At 43.2% G+C, this 19,729-nt stretch overlaps 1 protein-coding gene across 3 annotated transcripts in view; it reads right to left on the bottom strand.

Annotated features, from left to right (window-relative positions):
* RALYL (RALY RNA binding protein like) overlaps positions 1–19,729 on the bottom strand; it is a 1,030,045-nt gene that overhangs the window by 671,992 nt on the left and 338,324 nt on the right. The window lies entirely within an intron of this gene.

Below are 19,729 nucleotides of genomic sequence, written 5' to 3'. Positions count from 1 at the left end.
ATCTCCCACTGTATTTTTATCAGGGAGAATTTATACACCCCACAAAAAAAAATACAGAAAAATGAAAAGGCTTTCTATGGCCCACTATGTGAGAGAGATGGCACACACAGGGATGGCACTCTAGCAGAAATGCCAAATTGCCAATCTTAATCTCCCACCAAAAAAAAAAAAAAAACAGGGAATGTCCTACAATTACTATCTCCCTGCCTGCAGTAATCTCAGCCAGGTATGGCAGGCAGCTACTATCTCCCTGCCTGCAGTAATCTCAGCCAGGTATGGCAGGCAGCAATAAGGAGTGGACTGATGCACAAATGAAATAAAAAGTGTGGACAAACAAAAAAGATAGCTGTGCAGAAAGGAAGGAACAAGAGGATTTGTGCTTTGAAAAAAGCAGTTGGTTTGCACAGCGGCGTACACACAGCAATGCAGCTATCAGGGAGCCTTCTAGGGCAGCCCAATGAGCTACAGCGCTGAGGGGAAAAAAAAAAAAAAAAAAACTTCCACTGTCCCTGCACACCGAGGGTGGTGTTGGACAGTGCAAATCGCTGCAGCACAAGCGGTTTTGTGGTTAATGGACCCTGCCTAACGCTATCCCTGCTTCTGACAAAGCGGCAGCAACCTCTCCCTAAGCTCAGATCAGCAGCAGTAAGATGGCGGTCGGCGGGAACGCCTCTTTATAGCCCCTGTGACGTCGCAGACAGCAAGCCAATCACTGCAATGCCCTTCTCTAAGATGGTGGGGACCAGGACCTATGTCATCACGCTGCCCACACTCTGCGTTTACCTTCATTGGCTGAGAAATGGCGCTTTTCGCGTCATTGAAACGCGACTTTGGCGCGAAAGTCGCGTACCGCATGGCCGACCCCGCACAGGGGTCGGATCGGGTTTCATGAAACCCCGACTTAGCCAAAAGTCGGCGACTTTTGAAAATGTTCGACCCGTTTCGCTCAACCCTAGTCAGCAGGCTGTATTGGCTATGAAGTGTTTGGGCGACAACAGACACACCGCGGAAGTTCTGTCCGAGTTCTTGCAGAAAGAAACGCAGTCGTGGCTGGGCACTGTAGATCTTGAGGCAGGCAAGGTAGTGAGTGATAACGGAAGGAATTTCATGGCTGCCATCTCCCTTTCCCAACTGAAACACATTCCTTGCCTGGCTCACACCTTAAACCTGGTGGTGCAGTGCTTCCTGAAAAGTTATCCGGGGTTATCCGACCTGCTCCTCAAAGTGCGTGGACTTTGCTCACATATCCGCCGTTCGCCCGTACACTCCAGCCGTATGCAGACCTATCAGCGTTCTTTGAACCTTCCCCAGCGTCGCCTAATCATAGACGTTGCAACAAGGTGGAACTCAACACTGCACATGCTTCAGAGACTGTGTGAACAGAGGCGGGCTGTTATGTTTTTGTGGGAGGATACACATACACGGGCAGGCAGTAGGATGGCAGACATGGAGTTGTCAGGTGTGCAGTGGTCGAAGATTCAAGACATGTGTCAAGTCCTTCAGTGTTTTGAGGAATGCACACGGCTGGTTAGTGCAGACAACGCCATAATAAGCATGAGCATCCCCCTAATGCGTCTGCTGATGCAAAGTTTGACGCACATAAAGGATCAGGCGTCTGCAGCTGAGGAAGAGGAAAGCCTTGATGACAGTCAGCCATTGTCTGGCCAGGGCAGTGTACAGGACGAGGTAGCGGGCGAAGAGGAGGAGGAGGACGAGGAGGATGATGAGGATGATTATATTTTTAATGAGGAAGCTTTTCCGGGGCCACTGGAAATTGGTGGCGCGGCAAGGCCGGGTTCTGGTTTTTTGAGGGACACAAGTGACGTGGATTTGCCTGAAACTGCCCCTCAACCAAGCACAACCGCAGATTTGAGAACTGGAACTTTGGCCCACATGGCGGATTATGCCTTACGTATCCTCAAAAGGGACACACGCATAACTAAAATGATGAATGATGACGATTACTGGTTGGCCTGCCTCCTTGATCCTCGCTATAAAGGCAAATTGCAAAATGTAATGCCACATGAGAACTTGGAACTAATATTAGCAACCAAACAATCAACTCTTGTTGACCGTTTGCTTCTGGCATTCCCTGCACACAGCGCCCATGATCGTTCTCACACGAGCTGCAGGGGCCAGCAGACCAGAGGAGTTAGAGGGGCAGAAATCAGAAGTGGCGTTGGCCAGAGGGGTTTTCTGACCAGGTTGTGGAGTGATTTTGCTATGACCGCAGACAGGACAGGTACTGCAGCATCAATTCAAAGTGACAGGAGACAACATTTGTCCAGTATGGTTACAAACTATTTTTCATCCCTTATCGATGTTCTCCCTCAACCGTCATTCCCATTTGATTACTGGGCATCAAAATTAGACACCTGGCCAGAATTGGCAGAATATGCATTGCAGGAGCTTGCTTGCCCGGCAGCTAGTGTCCTATCAGAAAGAGTATTCAGTGCTGCAGGTTCAATACTAACAGAAAAAAGGACTCGTCTGGCTACCCAAAATGTAGATGATCTAACCTTCATTAAAATGAACCACAACTGGATTTCGAAATCTTTTGCCCCACCTTGCCTGGCTGACACCTAGCTTTCCTATGAAAAGGTCTTGCCTGTGGACTATTCTGAATGCCTTTTCCAATCTCGTAATTTTCTGCACCTGATTGTCCAGCATACGACATGTTTACACCTCACTAAATGGCCAAACTCCCCACATGGGGCCGTGGTATCGACACTTGGCGACAGGACCCGTGAGAGTGCAGTTTGTCTGAAGAGGTGGGTGAGCCCGCTTTTGGTCGACGGCACTGCCACTGGGTCCCTCCTAGTACAATAAAGTGTCTCTGGCGGTGGTGGTGCGCACCCAACGTCAGACACACCGTTGTAATATGAGGGGCCCTGGGCCTGTACCGCCGGCCACAAGACAGTTCCCCCCCAGCTCAAACAGTGCTCTACCACTTGCAAAATTATCTCACAGCTCCACCAATGTTTAGTCTATGCGCTGACATCCTTCAATGCCTGCCACTGACAATACCATTGTATTGACATTTTTGTTATGTTAGGCCTTCGATGCCTGTCTGTGGTCACTCCTTCCACTAGGCCTCCACTGACCACACCACTGCTGCCCGTGTACCCCTGGAACCAATTTAAAATTGCCTACAGCCATGTGTTATTATTTTAGGCCTTCGATGCCTGTCTGCGGTGACTCCTTCCACTAGGCCTCCACTGACCACACCACTGCTGCCCGTGTACCCCTGGAACCAATTTAAAATTGCCTACAGCCATGTGTTATTATTTTAGGCCTTCGATGCCTGTCTGCGGTGACTCCTTCCACTAGGCCTCCACTGACCACACCACTGCTGCCCGTGTACCCCTGGAACCAATTTAAAATTGCCTACAGCCATGTGTTATTATTTTAGGCCTTCGATGCCTGTCTGCGGTCACTCCTTCCACTAGGCTTCCACTGACCACACCACTGCTGCCCGTGTACCCCTGGAACCAATTTAAAATTGCCTACAGCCATGTGTTATTATTTTAGGCCTTCGATGCCTGTCTGCGGTCACTCCTTCCACTAGGCCTCCACTGACCACACCACTGCTGCCCGTGTACCCCTGTAACCAATTTAAAATTGCCTACAGCCATGTGTTATTATTTTAGGCCTTCGATGCCTGTCTGCGGTGACTCCTTCCACTAGGCCTCCACTGACCACACCACTGCTGCCCGTGTACCCCTGGAACCAATTTAAAATTGCCTACAGCCATGTGTTATTATTTTAGGCCTTCGATGCCTGTCTGCGGTCACTCCTTCCACTAGGCCTCCACTGACCACACCACTGCTGCCCGTGTACCCCTGTGACCAATTTAAAATTGCCTACAGCCATGTGTTATTATTTTAGGCCTTCGATGCCTGTCTGCGGTGACTCCTTCAACTAGGCCTCCACTGACCACACCACTGCTGCCCGTGTACCCCTGGAACCAATTTAAAATTGCCTACAGCCATGTGTTATTATTTTAGGCCTTCGATGCCTGTATGCGGTGACTCCTTCCACTAGGCCTCCACTGACCACACCACTGCTGCCCGTGTACCCCTGGAACCAATTTAAAATTGCCTACAGCCATGTGTTATTATTTTAGGCCTTCGATGCCTGTCTGCGGTCACTCCTTCCACTAGGCCTCCACTGACCACACCACTGCTGCCCGTGTACCCCTGTAACCAATTTAAAATTGCCTACAGCCATGTGTTATTATTTTAGGCCTTCGATGCCTGTCTGCGGTGACTCCTTCCACTAGGCCTCCACTGACCACACCACTGCTGCCCGTGTACCCCTGGAACCAATTTAAAATTGCCTACAGCCATGTGTTATTATTTTAGGCCTTCGATGCCTGTCTGCGGTCACTCCTTCCACTAGGCCTCCACTGACCACACCACTGCTGCCCGTGTACCCCTGTAACCAATTTAAAATTGCCTACAGCCATGTGTTATTATTTTAGGCCTTCGATGCCTGTCTGCGGTCACTCCTTCCACTAGGCCTCCACTGACCACACCACTGCTGCCCGTGTACCCCTGGAACCAATTTAAAATTGCCTACAGCCATGTGTTATTATTTTAGGCCTTCGATGCCTGTCTGCGGTCACTCCTTCCACTAGGCCTCCACTGACCACACCACTGCTGCCCGTGTACCCCTGTAACCAATTTAAAATTGCCTACAGCCATGTGTTATTATTTTAGGACTTCGATGCCTGTCTGCGGTGACTCCTTCCACTAGGCCTCCACTGACCACACCACTGTTGCCCGTGTACCCCTGGAACCAATTTAAAATTGCCTACAGCCATGTGTTATTATTTTAGGCCTTCGATGCCTGTCTGCGGTCACTCCTTCCACTAGGCCTCCACTGACCACACCACTGCTGCCCGTGTACCCCTGGAACCAATTTAAAATTGCCTACAGCCATGTGTTATTATTTTAGGCCTTCGATGCCTGTCTGCGGTCACTCCTTCCACTAGGCATCCACTGACCACACCACTGCTGCCCGTGTACCCCTGGAACCAATTTAAAATTGCCTACAGCCATGTGTTATTATTTTAGGCCTTCGATGCCTGTCTGTGGTCACTCCTTCCACTAGGCCTCCACTGACCACACCACTGCTGCCCGTGTACCCCTGGAACCAATTTAAAATTGCCTACAGCCATGTGTTATTATTTTAGGCCTTCGATGCCTGTCTGCGGTCACTCCTTCCACTAGGCCTCCACTGACCACACCACTGCTGCCCGTGTACCCCTGGAACCAACATCAGAAAATATAAAAATAAGTATTTTGCTTATAAAAAAGAAAATACTGGAGAAATATCAAATGCAGACATTTTAACATTAAAAACAAACACATACAACAAAAATCTGGTACAGTACTAAAAATGGCCACCAGCTACAATAACTTTCTCCTGCAAGTAGTTAACTGAAAGGTTTTTTCAATTTTAAACACAGATATGGCATCCACCGAGTGTTGTCCTGTCGCGTCTTCTTTATATTATTGCCAAGAAGATGCAAAACAATGAAAATAATAAAATCATTATTTACCAAAAAAATAGAGTAAGTCAAAACCACATTGCAAATAAACATTCATTACAAATAAAGAAGCAGGGCGCGTCCGAGGGTGAGTATATACCTAATAAGAATATAATCACCCTCGGACGCGCCCTGCTTCTTTCCGACAGCCTTCCTTCCTAAGAATCAGCCCTTCCGTGGTGTAGAGAGAGGGTTTGTTACACTCCAAGGTGTTCCCCAGGTTGCCTTTCCTGAGCTTCGATCTTCCGGCTCTCGTTTAGTAGTTGTTGGAAACTACGCTGCATTGGGCCTACAAATTGGGTATGGGGTGTAGAGAGATGGTGTGTTCCACTCCAAGGTGTTCCCCAGGTTGCCTTTCCTGAGCTTCGATCTTCCGGCTCTCGTTTAGTAGTTGTTGGAAACTACGCTGCATTAGGCCTACAAATTGGGTATGGGGTGTAGAGAGATGGTGTGTTACACTCCAAGGTGTTCCCCAGGTTTCCTCTCCATTGCTTCGATCTTCCGGCTCTCGTTTAGTAGTTGTTGGAAACTACGCTGCATTGGGCCTACAAATTGGGTATGGGGTGTAGAGAGATGGTGTGTTCCACTCCAAGGTGTTCTCCAGGTTGCCTTTCCTGAGCTTCGATCTTCCGGCTCTCGTTTAGTAGTTGTTGGAAACTACGCTGCATTAGGCCTACAAATTGGATATGGGGTGTAGAGAGATGGTGTGTTACACTCCAAGGTGTTCCCCAGGTTTCCTCTCCATTGCTTCGATCTTCCGGCTCTCGTTTAGTAGTTGTTGGAAACTACGCTGCATTAGGCCTACAAATTGGGTATGGGGTGTAGAGAGATGGTGTGTTCCACTGTAGAGAGATGGTGTGTTCCACTCCAAGGTGTTCCCCAGGTTTCCTCGCCAATGCTTCGATCATCATGCTCTCGTTTAGTAGTTGTTGGAAACTACGCTGCATTAGACCTACAATTTGGGTATGGGGTGTAGAGAGATGCTGTGTTCCACTCCAAGGTGTTCTCCAGGTTGCCTTTCCTGAACTTCTATCTTCAGGCTCTCATTAAATTGTGGTTAAACGGAACAACTGCATTTGGCGTACTAGTTGGTTTGGGGCCTACTATCGGTGTCTGCCGCTCCTTGCTGTTCTCCTGGTTTCCTGTCCTGAAATTCCGTTTTCAGGCGCTCGTTAAGTAGTTGTTAATGTTAGACTGCATTTGGCCTACTAGTTGGGTTGGGGCCTACTATCGGTGTCTGCCACTCCTTGCTGTTCTCCTCCACTGAACAAAGCTGTGCCGCCTGTTTACTACTGTTGCCAATTTTGAACTGCATTTCGACTACTTACTGATTTGGGCCTACTCTCTGTGTCAGCCTCTCATTCCAGTTGTCCTCCACTGCAATGCCCCCTGATTAGTCCTGTGTTACCAATTTTGAACTGCATTTAGCCCACTTTATTCTTTGGGCCTATATCTGTGTTTCCTCCTCATCCTGCCCATTGCCCAGCCAGTGATAGATGAGTCTGCTGGTACATTGACCCATAATGCAACATTTCCCGTGCACGCTACATTGCAAGATTGTGACCCTGCTGAAAGTCAGGTCCCCCTTCCCGCATACCATACCACCTTACACGGGGACAAACAGGAAGGTGCAGATGAAAGTGCAGGTTCCTTCATCAGGTGGGGGGAGGAATACTAGTTGGCGACGTCACTGGCACAGGGCCTCTCATGGTACGCAAAAGTGTTGCTGCCGGTGGGAGGCGCCCCCGCCCGTGCAAACACACCGCTGTACTTTGAGGGGCCCTGTGCCAGTGCCAATGCCAACGAGTGGGCCCCCCCTGCTTGCTCAGGTTCACAGCACTTGCAAAGTTGAAATACTTACCTCTCCCTGCTCCACTGCCGTGACGTGGTCCAGATTTCCTGGGCCCACTAATTACTTGAACCAGCCCTACCCACCACAACTTTAGCCAAATGACCCCCAATTTCAAATGCCTTCCAATTATTATAAGGTAAATTACGCTTGACAAGCTTCATTAAGAAGAATGGATGGTTTTGACATTAAAATGGGCACTCTAGGTGTTTTCCTGGCCCCCACTCACTGCCGACTATGCTGCCCCATTGACTTGCATTGGGTTTCGTGTTTCGGTCGATCCCGACTTTACGTCATAATCGGGTGATTTCACTCGACTTGACTTTTGAGATAGTCGGGTTTCGCGAAACCCGGCTCGACTCTAAAAAGGTCAAGGTCGCTCAACTCTAATTCTAACGGTATGTTCACATATGGAAGATTTGTTGAGTACATTTATGTGACTATCCCTTTCATATGATGTGCAGGAGTCCACGTGCATACAATTCCATTTAAATGTACAGTATGAAAGAGATTTTTTCAGTTGCAGAAAATGCTGCAATTAATTTGCCATTTATAAAGTGGCATCTCTATGCTAATTAATTATGATACAGTGTTTCAGAAACTTTAATAAGACATGCAATCCTGACATGAGACATTGATGTCGGCTGACACATGGCAAGGTTTTAATACTAGAGGCAGGATAGGACCATCCCGATTGGGTGCATCTTGTCGCGGTGGGATGGCTTTTACACTTTTTTTTTAATCAAAACAGTGTTAACTAATAACCCTATGTTGCTTATATTTCCTATTACTATTTACTTACAGTGTGGAAAATAAGTATTTGATCCCTTGCTGATTTTGTAAGTTTGCCCACTCATAAATACATGAACAGTCTATAATTTTAAGGGTAGGTTAATTTTAACAATGAGAGATAGAATATCAGAAATAAAATCCAGAAAATCACATTGAATAAATTGCATAAATTTATTTGCATTTTGCAGTGTGAAATAAGCATTTGATCCCCTACCAACCATTAAGAGTTCTGGCTCCTACAGACCAGTTAGACGCTCCTAATCAACTTGTTACCTGTATTAAAGACAGCTGTCTTACATAGTCACCTCTATAAAAGACTCCTATCCACAGACTCAAGTAATTAGTCAGATTCTAACCTCTACAACAAGGGCAAGACCAAAGAGCTTTATAAGAATGTCAGGGACAAGATCATAGACCTGCACAAAGCTGGAATGGGCTGCAAATAAGTAAGACGCTGGGTGAGAAGGAGACAACTGTTGGTGCTATTGTAAGAAAAAATGGAAGAAATTCAAAATGACTGCCAATCGACATAGATGTGGGGCACCATGCAAAATCTCACTTCGTGGGGTATCCTTGATCATGAGGAAGGTGAGCGATCAGCCTAAAGCTACACAGGGTGAACTTGTTAATAATCTCAAGGCAGCTGGGACCACAGTCACCAAGAAAACTATTGGTAACACATTACACCATTAAGGTGTAAAATCCTGCAGTTGCTGCAAGGTCCCCCTGCTCAAGAAGGTACATGGGCAGGCCCGTCGGAAGTTTGCCAATGAACACATGGATGATTCTGTGAGTGATAGGGAGAAGGTGCTGTGGTCATTTGAGACAAAAATGTAGGTCTTTGGCATTAACTCAACTTGTCATGTTTGGAGGAAGAGAAATGCTGCCTATGACCCAAAGAACACCATCCCCACTGTCAAGCATGGAGGTGGAAACATTATGTTTTGGGGGAGTTTCTCTACTAAGGGCACAGGGCTTCTTCACCGCATCAATGGGAGAATGGATGGAACCATGACTGTAGAATCCTGAGTGACAACCTCTTTCTCTCCGCCAGGACATTAAAAATGGGTCGGCGCTGGGTCTTCAAGCAAGACAACTGCCCAAAACATACAGCCAAGGCAACAAAGGAGTGGCTCAAAAAGAAGCACATTAAGGTCATGGAGTGGCCTAGCCAGTCTCCAGACCTTAATCCCATAGAAAACTTATGGAGGGAGTTGAAGCTCCGAGTTGCCAAGCGACAGCCTCAAAATCTTAACGATTTAGAGATGATCTGCAAAGAGGAGTGGACCAAAATTCCTCATGACATGTGCGCAAACCTCATCAACTACAAACAACGTCTGACTGCTGTGCTTGCCAACAAGGGTTTTGCCACCAAGTATTAAGTCTTGCATGCCAGAGGGATCAAATACTTATTTCTCACTGCAAAATGCAAATACATTTATATAATGTATACAATGTTATTTTCTCAATGTTATTTTTTATATTCTATCTCTCAATGTCAAAATTACCCTACCCTTAAAATTATAGACTGTCATGTCTTTGTCAGTGGGCAAACTTATAAAATCAGCAAGGGATCAAATACTTATTTCCCCCACTGTATCTTAGGTTTTGTTTCTTAAAAGGACACATTGTGAACGTGCTCTGGTTTTGCAATATTTCTTTTGTCCATCGAGCAACTTGAAAGGAAAAAGAAACGAGTCAAATAAGGAGCTGCACAATAAAATGTCTGCAAAGAACAACAATAAATAAAAAAACAGTAAAATAACAGTGAAAATAGAACACAATTACCAGGTAAGCACACGTTCCTATATCAGTCTTGCAGATCGCAGCCCGGGAAGATTAGTCTTGGCATTCTTTCTGATATGCAGTTTACGTTTGGCTTGACCAAGAACAGAAGTGAAATACAAATTCTTGACTGACTTATTGGCTCACAACCTGCTTCCTTAATTGCCATTTGGCGATGAATGATAAAAGCTCTGACTGCCACATACAAGGTTTCCATTTGTTCTTCCTCTATCCCGTGGACCATGTTATAGGGTATAAGCCATGTTGCTTTTCTAACCTCTTATTTTTTTTTATTTCCAGCGTTTTATAAAAATATTTATATTATCTGGAAAGAAATGCTGCAAATAAAATAATGTGACCTTTAACAGAACCACAAGCGTGAAAGTATTGAAATAGAAAAGTTCCGTGTTCTGTTGCCATCTAGTCCCAGATGACTTGCTGAGCTAACCTTTCCCTGTAGAAATTTGTTTTGGCTAACAGCTCATTTCGCAGCATATCTGGCATTTCTTACTCTATTCCCAAACCCCGTGGTTACACTGGCAGAGTGGGCAGTAATCCAATTAGGCAGGAAGAATATAGAGTCATTTCTCATCCTGCTTAAGTCACTCTCCACACAAGAAATTTCAGATACCCTCTTTGTTCTATCAGAACCTTTAATTGCTTAAAATAAATTAATCACCTGCTGGAAGACAGCAGAAACAATCCTTAGTGACAAGATCCAATTCGCTTTCATCCATCCTGACACTGGACCATTACTTTAATTTTTTCGCCTAATATAAACAAAGCCAACTTAACGGCAGAACATGGTTTTGCATAATATGCAGATTATTTCGGCTGCTTGGCCACAGTTTAGACTGACAGGGAAGATTAATAGGAGCTCATTGCAGATTAGGACCCACATGCACGTTTATCTGCATTGAATTGCCTTCTATTCACTTATGTAGGAACATAGCAGTGATGATAGTAATATAATGATATGGGTATTAAAAAAAAAAGTATGGAAATACTGTCAGTAAAGATAGATACTCAAATACTTACACAAAGGCTACATTCCCACCATGAGTTTTTGGTGAGTTTTTACGCTGTGTATTTTCAAAAAATGCAAATGACCTGTTTTACTTAATGGGTGCAGAAAATCTACAGCATTCAAAACTCACCAAAAGGTGAAAACAGGTGAAAAACAACAAAGAAAAATAGTCTAATTACTCAGATAACAAGTTGATCAGAGTTTGATCAGAGTGGCATTGGATGACGGGAGTTAAAAAAAACTAAAATTTTCTCCACCTTGTCCTTTCTGTCAATTCATGAAAATCGGACCACGCTCTGATGTCATCCAATTGCGCTCCGATTTTTTCACTAGCCCAATAGACTTGCAGTGCTGATTCTGACCCTATCAAAGTCGAACATGGAGAAGGAAAACGTACATGAGCACAGCCCCATAGAATATCATGAATACAAGTGATGTTGGTGAAAAACCACGGATAGCACTTGTCTGAGAAATTCAGTCGTGGGCACGAGCCCTAATAGTAATTATAGATATCTGAAAATAAACAAATGAAAAATATTGTGTGAAAATTAAAAAAAAGAAAGAAAAAAAAGAGTGCCTTTGGTAGAATAATTTATTTTTTTACACTTGTTACAACCCGGCTGTTAAAGAGGGGTCACTTTTTATGTAAAAGTGTTTTTCCCATTGGTACAATTTATCATCTACCCACATGATAAAGTTTCAGAAAGAGAATGGAACTTGGAACAACCCACATGTCCAACATGCAGATTCGGTAGTACATCGGGCTAATCTTCCTCATATACTCTGCAGCCATGACTGCTGGCTCTTAGAGGTGATGCTTCACCCATGCTAGTATTGGTATTGTTACTAATTTGGAAAAAATAGAAATAGCTGACACTCATCAAATTCAAGCATTTTCTTTTATTGCTGCAGATCCATGAATATAATCAAACAGGGAAATAGGGGGTAGCGAAGAGGCAACAGTTGTTTCGCCTTACATGAACGTTCTATGGGCTTGTAAAAATGTCATGCAATTCAAAACACCCATTGCCTAAAATGCATTTCTGCTACCCCCTGTTTACCTACTTTTCCGTTTGTACTGTTTCCATGGATTTGTACCAATAAAAAAAGCTTGAGTTTGGTAAGAGCCACCTATTTCCTATGTTCCAAATTACCTATCCATACTATAATTGATAAGTCTTAGGCCTCATTCAGAGGTCTGACATTCTCGTATGATTTCTATCTGTGGTTTTCATGGTTAGTACTTGTACCTGTGATAGTCTATGGGACCATTCACATGTCTGTGATTTTTCACAGACCAAGCGATCCGCAGAATATTGCAAAGGCATGTCCAATTTGGATCTGAGGGTCTCAGAGACATCCAAGTACAATCCGATTTTTACAGATTGTCAGAAAGTAGAAGTGGAGAAACTTTTATTTCTCCAAATCCTAAAAAATTGATGCCACTCGGAGCACACTCTGATCAAAGTCTGATTAAAATAAACCTTCCGTTTGTCTCCTACATGGAACATATTGGCATCTGAATGAAGCCTTATTCATTGTCTATGGGGAGTGCTGATTTGAGCTTTAAATCGCAGTCCTGTACAATCCGGATCAATAGGATTCTCACCTGTTAGACTCACCGTGATCAGCAGGTAGGCCGTAGGCCTGTAGGCCGGGGTCACACTTACCGGTGTGATTCAAGAAACTTGCTCGAGTCTCTCGCATCAATACCCGGCACTGCCGCTGGCACTCGGGACCGGAGCGTGGGGTTGTATGTATTTCTATGCAGCTGCACACTCCGGTCCCGAGTGCCGGCGCCAGTGCCGGGTATTGATGCAAGAGACTCGCGTGAGTTTCTAGCATCACACTCGCAAGTGTGACCCCGGCCATATTGTGAATAGCCGATAACTTGTGAGATGGGAATGACCCTTCATGTGTCTAAAAACTGTTTTATAAGTGTGGCAAAAGTTTACGCTTCCAATACCAATTCCTTGTTCTGTTTTATAAAAGTGTACACTTGTCTTACCTGGAAACCTTTTAAAAGCTGCTTTAAGAATTTGTTACAAACCTAGTGTGCCACTTTTCTGGAGTCACATTATGTCGCATTGATATCTATTGCATGTGATAATGAAATTCAAGATTGTAAACCCCATATTGCTCTGTACTCACTAAATAATTGCCAAACAATGTTTCTTAAAAGTAAGACCCTCCTGGTTCTAGAGTTAGAGTTAGTCAGCATCTCCCAGTTGTATTGTGTGACATGATCTTCATGACTTCTCATAAACAGAAATCACTAATTTAGGAATCTGTATTTGAACATGTACAATTTTTATTGTAAATGTATGAAAACAGATCGCACACAGACATCAAACAGACGTCGCAAGGACATAAAAAGTGGATGCACGGATGGCACTGAGATGAAAATCGGATGAAATTTTGAAAAAAATTATCTGCGTTTTTTTGGATGAAACATGGATGAGCAATGTTCAAGTTTTCTCAGATGATTTCTCATGCGTTCATCTGCAGGGGACCTTAGTGGGAGAACCATGGCCAACTGTGGCTCAGCACCTTTGCTATACACCAAATTTCATTTTATGGCCCCAAGGTGTTGCCTGCAATCCACCAAAGTTTTGTCAGAACATGTACAGTAGGTAGATCATCGAAACGAAACTCTTATGCAAAGTTTGAATGATAAAAACAGAGTATTCTGTTAGTTACTTCCAGCAGAAGATGTGGGTGCGTACCATCTGGGAAAAGTGATTTATCTGACAATACTGTTAAGAAATATCAGCAATCATCCTCTGTTATTCACATAACACTATCAAATAGAATACAATTATGAAATTAATTTTCCATTTACTTCTGAGGTCCCATCTACCCATCTATGTTTGACTGCTCCATATAATTGGTGCTGAGTTTCTAATTTCACTCTTGAGGGCTGCGTTGTTTGTGCATCAAGATCTCACACAGCTAATGCTCGTTTAGACAAGTGTATAGTACGGACGTGTACTGACCGAGCACTAACTGGACCACACACTGACCGAAGTAACTCAATAGGACTGTTCAGATGACAGCTTTTTCATCCACATGGACTGAGTGTCCATGTGAGAAAAGTCACAATGTGCACTATTCTCTTCCGAGTCTCAGATGATACGCGCCCATTCAAGTCTACAGGAGCATAAAGAATCAGATTCCACAGATCAAACATATAGCATCCGATTTTATGGATACCTTTCCATTATTTAGATGTATGAAAACGGATGGCACAAGGATGGCACATACATGGCACATGGATGTAAAAAGAGGACATACGGATGACAATACAAATGAAAAGCAAATTAATATTTACCTAGTTTTCCGGATGAAATTTGGACGATTTTTCATGTTTGTCTGCCCTGGCCTTGGGCTATGTTCCCATAATGGGTATTTGGTGAGTTTTTGATCTTGTAGATTTTTTGCACTTATTAGGTAACTTAGGTAATTTGTGCTTTTTACTGCATTTTGAAGTGCGTTTATTATTGCGTTTTTATTACGTTTTTCAGCTGTGGTTTTTGTATCCTTTTGGTGTATCATGTTTTAACGAAAACTACTTTGTTTTTATACTTACTGTTACTTAGCTTTGATAAGACCTTATCGATAAAGTAATGTGCGGATTACATGAATGTTTAGTGTGTTTCCACTGCGGAAACACACTTATAACGTATATGCATTTTTTACCTGTAGATTTTTTTCATCTCAATCAAGTTTTTAGGGGAAAATCCACAAAAAAAGGCATATACAGAGAAATTGACATGTTGTGGATTTCAAACACGCACCGCAGGTCAGTTTACACTGTGTAAACAAAAATCCCAGTGGGCATGAGATATCTATGGATCCCATCCTCTTTGCTGTAACTGTAATATGTTGTTTTTTTTTTGAGCAGTAAAAATACGCACATCAACACAACCGAAAGATCACGGAGGGAACTTATTATTATTCTATGCACAACCAGAGTTTTTTTTCAGACAGTCAAAAACAATTAGTTGTTTTTATTGGAAGTTGCATCAGGAAATGCTCATACTTTGGGGAGTTTATGGAGTTTTTCCTTTTCCAAAGCGTATCCCAAAATAGATTTGAACAGATTTTGAAGTGTTTTAGGAGAGTTTTTTTTCCTGAAGCCTTTTTATTTTGTTTTTTTACAACCTTTTGATTGGACAGTGCCTAGTTTGGGGCAGATTCCATCAAGAGCAGCTTCAAAGAAGTGACACATATCGTTCTTTTTTTTCCACCAGGTGTTTTTAAAAACCAAACGCAAAAAATTCTCAAGAGACTAAACATATTAACAGTAAAATGGTTTAAGGATAGGAAGAGTCTTTCAAGTATTTTTCAGGCTATTTTTGAGTAGACCTGCTAAAAGAAAACCTCATGAAAAAGCTCTGTGTGCACATACCCTAAGAATAATGTAGTGGATTTGCAGTCCTATGTAAATCTACATATTACAAATCAGTGGTGATAGGGAGATAAACAAAAGATGGACCTATTTAGCTCTGTCGAAGTCACCAATAAAGGTTTCCACAGATGTTAAAGTAAGGATACAGGAGGCGATATGTAGAGAATAGCGGTTTTATTGTTAACGCATTTCAAAGTTGACAGACTTCATCAGGATGAATCTGTTCTGACAGATGGTATATATACCGGAGACTATTTGGCATCCCTTCAGGGAACAATATTCTGTATGGATCTTAGGTAGGGCATAAAAAGTGGAAATCATTGGATATGTTTAGTGTCACACTCTGGTTGATTCTGTACCTATAGGCTATTATTGTAGACTATACATTTTTTTATTTTGGCGTTTATCAGATTATCGTCATTATTAAGACTTATTAGGGTTACCTAGGGTTGCTTATCATTGAGCGGGGGCACCATATTGTTTACATTAGCGTGCCAACCTTCGCAGACAGATAGGGACAATTGAGGGAATATTTAGGGGTTTTCTTTGGGATTTTATCCTTCTTTTTTTTGCTCAGTGCTACTTCTAATATATTTGAGTCACCCTGCCAGGGCATCGGGGTACTCTGTACTGGGTTCGGTCTTAAAGGGGATGTCACGGTGGCTGCGACCCGGTCTGTGGCCCTTGGCACCCAATAAAAGGGGGATGTCTTTAAGGGAATTTGTAATGTCTATGTTTGTGGTTTTCAGTCAGTGAGGACCGATGCTGCTTAAGGGGTCCTCTGGAGTGATGGTATGCAGCAAGATGATGACGCTTCCCACAGGTGAAGTGGGGTCCCCAGAGCTTCCCAAGTGTAGGGCACCTATGGTGTGGTGGATTGTATGGCAAAGAACGAGGACACAGGTTTTCAGTCTTTACCTGGTTTACTGATGGTAGTAGTAGTTCTCTGTCCAGGTTACAAAGTGCAGGGTAGCTTTGGTCCGGCCGGCTTGGGGTCAATAGGAGATCCCTCTCCCAGGTGAGGTTTGTAAGCCTTTCCTACTAGTGCTGTTTAGTTGGTTAGGCCCCTGCGGCTTGATACTCAGTGCAAGTCCCCTCTCCTAAGACAGATGTCTGAACGATAGGCAGTTCGAGCCTCTTTATAGGGTCTCTATCATGACCTGGGCTCTAATGTCACTGCTTAACCCCAGACTTGATGCAGGCAATTAACATATAGTCCTATGCCCTCCAGTTCTGCCAAGTGTCCTAGAGTCCCACTATAGCCTCGGGCTCCCGGTACCCAGTTCTGTGCTCTGGCCCCCAGGGTGTCCTTCCGCTGTTCCCCTGCTGAGCCTCTTCCTGCACTGGGCTTCTTCCCTTTATGCTCCTCCACAATTCAACTCTTTCAGTAATCCTCTTTCCAGGGGTTGCAGCTCCCTTGTGGCTGCTCGGCCCCCACGTCTGCTCCAGACGTCCTTCTTCTCACTCCTGGAGACCAACTGTCTCCCTCCACTGTCTTCCTCTGACTGGCTAAGACTGACTGGCTCGCTCCTCCTCCAGACCAGGATACATAAAGTGTAAGGAAGCTCCCCTGAATCCGGGTCCTGAGCTCCCCCTCCTGGCCTAGATTCAGATGTGTTGAATGTGAGTGCCTTACCTGACAGAAAGAATCTCCCTTGCCTCCAAGCGTGATATCACCCTCCTGGAAAGGAAGGCAACATCACTGCAACAACCGGTTACCTGGGGTGTTGCATATATCTAATGAAATATATTTTTAGGAAAGGAGAAAAACAGAAGATGGACCTTTTTTTCACTGCCCAAAGACACCAATAATGGGTTCCATAAAGGTTTTTCCACCATCTAGTCGGGTAAGACCCTAAATTGTGTTACTACTTTCCAGATTTCCCATTGGAAATCAGTGGTGGACACAAACGGAAGAGTTCCCTTACATGAACAATATGTGGGCCATTTGCAGTACAAGGCCTTGATCCAGGGAACTAGTATGGTTGGCGTATGTGGAGTCGGGAAGAAATTTTTTTCCCCAGTGTGGAGCTTACTCTTTGCCGCATGTGTTTTTTTTTTGCCTTCCTCTGGATCAACATGTTAGGTTAGGCTATGGGTTGAACTAAATGGACTTAAAGTCTTCCTTCAACCTTAATACCTATGTTACTATGTAATATTTCATTATAATTGTTAGTTTAGTTAGTTAGTTAGTTAGTCATTGTTAGTTTGTTTACTGTATGTGATATTTGTAACTTGTATGTAACCCCTTCTCATGTACAGCACCATGGAATCAATGGTGCTATATAAATAAATAATAATAATAATAATAATAATAATGCACAATTTCACCTGTTGTGCTGGTGAAAATGGACCCGCTTACCATTTGGGCTCCTGTATGGCTGTTCAGGTTACACCTATGATATGTTCGCTCATGTTACAAACTATGACACCATCTAATCTGATCTGTGTGAATTAAGCTTAGCACTGTATGCAAAAATATAGATATAGATTAGAATTATAGCTATTGTTTAGTATTTTTTAACAAGAAAATAAGATCTTGTACTCATTGGCATTAGTTGTTTTCCACCGGCATTCCTGTATTTTTTCTTGCCCAATTGTGAAGTGAAGTCTTTAACATTGATTTTGCCAGTTATATGTGCTGCTCATCTGTTACATGCATTAGAAAGTCACCATCAGTTTGGCACAGACTAGATTGGGTGAATATGTTACAAGGTCAAAAATATTGGAGCCCCTGTAGAAATCTCCGTGTCTTTTTGGTGCCATACACCTTGACACTGTAGCATTGTAATACTGAAACATATCCTAGTCGGCATTCTCTTCTTCTGTTTGGAAGAGCTTGACAAAAGATAAAAATGTACCCTTCCTGCAGCTGCCACTTGAGAAAGCTCCTAATATAGATGCAAGTGCATTGGACTTTAATGTAAACTGTATAAATAAATCTTCATTACCCAAATGTTGGCTGCAGACGGGCAGAATTTTATTATGTAACTCTATAGCTACATAAAGCTAAGTTAAGGATTTCAAGCACTGAAATGAAAAAAAATCTATTCTAAAAAATGTAATTAAGTGGTATTGTAAATTGTATGAAAATGATTAAACCACAGCAAGATTAGTCACTTACCAATGTTCTGCCTATAGATTGGAGGCCTCATATAGTCAGTAGAGCACTCTCTTAGTGTTTGTCTCCTGATTATATGACATCTTCTATTCAGAAATTATGGTTAATTCCCCTTCTTCCCATCCCTGTAGTGGAGGACATCACAGACCAGGGCCGGACTGGCCATCTGGAAATTCTGGCAAATGCCAGAAGGGCCTGTCTGGTCATGGGCTACCTTGTCTGCTATGTTGTTAACAGAATCAGTGTTCTCAAGACACCCCTACTGTTAAGAGTTGTGACGGAGCACAAAGTCTCTGACTCTGTCACTTACTCCAGCAGGCCACGGGCATCAATAGAAATATTGGTCTTGTAGTAAATCTAGCCTTCCTCCATTCAGCCTTGGGACCTGTGTGATTTCAAATGCCAGAGCTGAATTTCAGCCCCAGTCCATACCTGTCACAGACTATAGGCCTCTTGGCACTAAAGCTCATTGACTCTCCTTCTCCCTATCTCAGAAAGGATCCTGTTTCTCATGCTGAGCAGCAGAACTGTCTTACCAGTACATTTGTTTTTAGGAAGAAAACTTTGTTCTCTATACAGATAGGGAATAATTACAGCACTACATTACACCCTATAGACAAATCATGGGACCTGTTGTCTTTTACATGGTGAAATCTACTTTTTAAGCATTGAAGCATCACTTAGTTAAGCATTCACAAACATATAGTTGTTTTTATGTATTTTCTATCAGCTAAAAAACATTTTAAGACATTTACCACCTAAACCATCAGAGTGTAAATGTAAATGAATGTAAAGTACATAGCCCTAACCAACTCTAGAACTTCAGAACTAAGAAGTGTTACACCTTACTTTTAATCTTCTGTAATCTATTGCTAAAAAAACATCCCAAACAAAAAAAAACCTGACCATTTTCTATTCATTTAGAACAGAAGGTTATGTCCTGTCTGGATAATTCTTCATTGTTATGCGCCTACAATAAAAAACCTCATCTTTAATAAGAGAAATGCTAAATCTAAAATTAAAAGATACCCTGAAAAAAAAAAGATGAACAAAAGCCATATCTTCTTCATTATAAATGAATGAAACAAACTAAGGTAAAAACCCCGCAAAAGTGAAAAATTGTAAACATTTCAGAACTGTGACCTCAATCATGACATGTCCTGGAATGATTAACGGCATAGCTGTGAAAT

Source organism: Ranitomeya imitator, chromosome 6 (genome assembly GCF_032444005.1).
Source record: "Ranitomeya imitator isolate aRanImi1 chromosome 6, aRanImi1.pri, whole genome shotgun sequence".
NCBI classification, from domain to species: domain Eukaryota; kingdom Metazoa; phylum Chordata; class Amphibia; order Anura; family Dendrobatidae; genus Ranitomeya; species Ranitomeya imitator.
The sequence above is the reverse complement of the archived record's forward strand: the minus strand, read 5'-3'. Positions and strand labels throughout refer to the sequence as shown.